This window comes from Procambarus clarkii, chromosome 6, assembly GCF_040958095.1.
Source record: "Procambarus clarkii isolate CNS0578487 chromosome 6, FALCON_Pclarkii_2.0, whole genome shotgun sequence".
NCBI lineage: Eukaryota > Metazoa > Arthropoda > Malacostraca > Decapoda > Cambaridae > Procambarus > Procambarus clarkii.
In genome coordinates, this window is record NC_091155.1 from 51,595,719 (window position 1) to 51,598,672 (window position 2,954).

At 39.3% G+C, this 2,954-nt stretch overlaps 1 long non-coding RNA gene across 1 annotated transcript; it reads left to right on the forward strand.

Annotated features, from left to right (window-relative positions):
* Positions 1-809: 809 nt before the first annotated feature.
* LOC138355153 (uncharacterized) lies at positions 810-1,575 on the forward strand. Its single transcript, XR_011223871.1, has 3 exons — positions 810-886; positions 987-1,113; positions 1,497-1,575. It is a non-coding gene; the product is annotated as an uncharacterized lncRNA (long non-coding RNA).
* The last annotated feature ends 1,379 nt before the right edge of the window (positions 1,576-2,954 follow it).

Here is a 2,954-nt window from a genome sequence, read left to right on the forward strand (position 1 = left end):
TATTTTCGGTATAAAAAGTCGTAATTTCAAACTTTAAATACGTGCAGAGAGCCAGAATTTGGCTCTAAAATATGATTAAGGGGGCTTATCATCGCAAAAATTCGGAAAAATCGAATCTTTTTGAAAAATTTATAAAAATACTACAACGTTCTGGCAACACTTTGGCGCAAACCCGAGAATGTTATGATATAAATTAAAGTATTTATGGTACATTTCCATGCGTAATTGTGCAGAATCCGGTGCCCCGCGGCTGTGGCGCGCCAAGAGTATTGCGTCATATGTTCTAAACGTCAATTTTTTCGTAATAACGTCGGAAATAACTCTGTATATATGACAACAAATATACACTCAATGGCAACCGTCTGCTAGTGCATGTGGGTGAGACTACCAGTCATATGTTGTGTCCTGTTGAGAGTGGAGGGTGTTGATGCGCGCTCCATTTTTGCTCCTGGAATCTCGCTTTTGTAGCGTCTAGCGCACAATGACCTATAAACGGAAGGGTCTGAATGCAAGAGTAGCCAATTTGACACGCGGTCGCCGTCGTTGGCTGGAAAGGAGAGACGCTGTAGCACAAGGGAGGTTATTATCAAGTGAAGCCCTCCCCGCCTCACCTGTGAGAGGCATGACACAGCAGCCACACCCTGCTTCGACCCTCCTCACACATCCTCAACCCCTCGATGTGTATGGACCGGCCACGACAGTGCCATCTACATCTGGTGTGGCAGTGCCATCTACATCTACTGCTGTGGCTGGTGTGGCAGTGCCGTCTACATCTGGTGTGGCAGTGCCATCTACATCTGGTGTGGCAGTGCCATCTACATATGGTGTGGCAGTGCCATCTACATCTACTGCTGTGGCTGGTGTGGCAGTGCCGTCTACATCTGGTGTAAGTCATACAAGTCGAAGTCTGGTAATATGTATGTGCAGGATATATATATGTATATTTTTTTTTTTTTTTTCAATTTTGTTTTTTCGTTTGTTATCAGGGGATGTGCATGGAACTTGCACACCTTGCTCAATGGATGCCTATCTGCAAGGGTGCCAATTATGAACGAAATCGGTCGATGACACACTCGACTACAGGTGGCCGAACTTTGATCTTATTTTACTCAGGTAAGTAATTTACAACTTCAAGGTGTTTCTCAGCTTTCATTTATTAATCAATTTACATGCAAATTACACCTTATATGTAGAGTTTGTGCTTCTACAATCCTATTGAGACATTTTAGTCCAAAGTCCATTTGTTGATTTTATAAAAATTTATAAACATCAAATATTGCATATTTTTGGAAGGGTAACTTTGAATAATTATATTATTGCACTAAACACTTTTTTTGATAAAACTGCTCAATACAATCCTTTATTATGTGCTAAATGTAATATATGATTGTTATAGAAATATTTTTGTTGACACATGTGTTCCCTGAAATTATTTGAAAATGTTGAAAATTCGTTGCATAATACGTTGTGTATTTTTTTTCTCCTTTTCTGTTTAGGGTGTGATGCTGAAACTTGGACCAGTTGCAGCTCTTTCTATAACCATTTCATAAATAAATTTATAAACAAATTGAACAATTTTTACGAAACCCGTATTATGCCCACTTAAAGCGTCGAATTTGCGATGTTTTGGATATTTTGAAAACTGCAGGGAGGGTTTGATCAAAATGTGACCCATCATTGCTTTCAGTAATTGGTATAGTTTCGGTATAAAAAGTCGTAATTTCAAACTGAAAATAGGTGCAGACAGCTAGAATTTGGCTCCAAAATATAGCTCAGGCGTTGAATTTGGGATTTTTGGGATATTTTGAAAACTGCTCGGGGGTTTGGGCCAAATGTGAGCCATAGCATCTTTCAGTAATTGACATACTTTCGGTATAAAAAGTCGTAATTTCAAACTGAAAATTTGGCTCCAAATTTTTGGCTCCAAATTATGGATCAGGCGTTGTATTTGGGATGTTCAGGATATTTTGAAAGCTGCAGAGGGGTTTGAGAAAAATGTGACCCATCGCTGCTTTCAATAATTGGCATATTTTCGGTATAAAAAGCCATGATTTCAAACTCAAAATACGCGCAGAGAGTCAGAATTTGGCTCCAAAATATAGCTCAGGCGTCGAATTTGCGATGTTTGTGATATTTTGAAAACTGCAGGAGGGGTTTGAGGAAAATGGGACCCATCGGTGCTTTCAGTAATTGACTTATTTTCGGTATAAAAATTCGTAATTTCAAACTGAAAATTCGTGCAGAGAGCCAGACTTTGGCTGGAAAAAATGGTCAAGCGTCGAATTTGCGATGTTTCAGATATTTTGAAAATAGCAGGGGGGTTTGGGCAAAATGTGACCCATCGCCGCTTTCAGTAATTGGCATATTTTCGGTATAAAAATTTGTAATTTCAAACTGAAAATCCGTGCAGACAGCTAGAATTTGGCTCCAAAATATAGCTCAGGCGTTGAATTTTGGATGTTTGTGATATTTTGAAAACTGCTCAAGGGTTTGGGCATAATGTGACCAATCGCCGCTTTCAGTAATTGACATGCTTTCGGTATAAAAATTCGTAATTTCAAACTGAAAATACGAGCAGAGAGCTAGAATTTGGCTCCAAAATATGGCTCAGGCGTCGAATTTGTGATGTTTGGGATATTTTGAAAACTGCACGGGAGTTTGAGCAAAATGTGACCCATTGCCGCTTTCAGTAATCGGCATATTTTCGGTATAAAATTTGAAATTTCAAACTGAAAATACGCGCAGAGAACCATAATTTGGCTCCAAAATATGGCTAAGGCGTCGAATTTGGGATGTTTGGGATATTTTGAAAACTGCAGGGGGGTTTGGGCAAAATGTGACCCATCGCCGCTTTCAGTAATTGGAATATTTACAGTATAAGAAGACGTAATTTCAAACTCAAAATACGTGCAGAGAGCTAGAATTTGGCTCCAAAATATGGCTCAGGCGTCGAA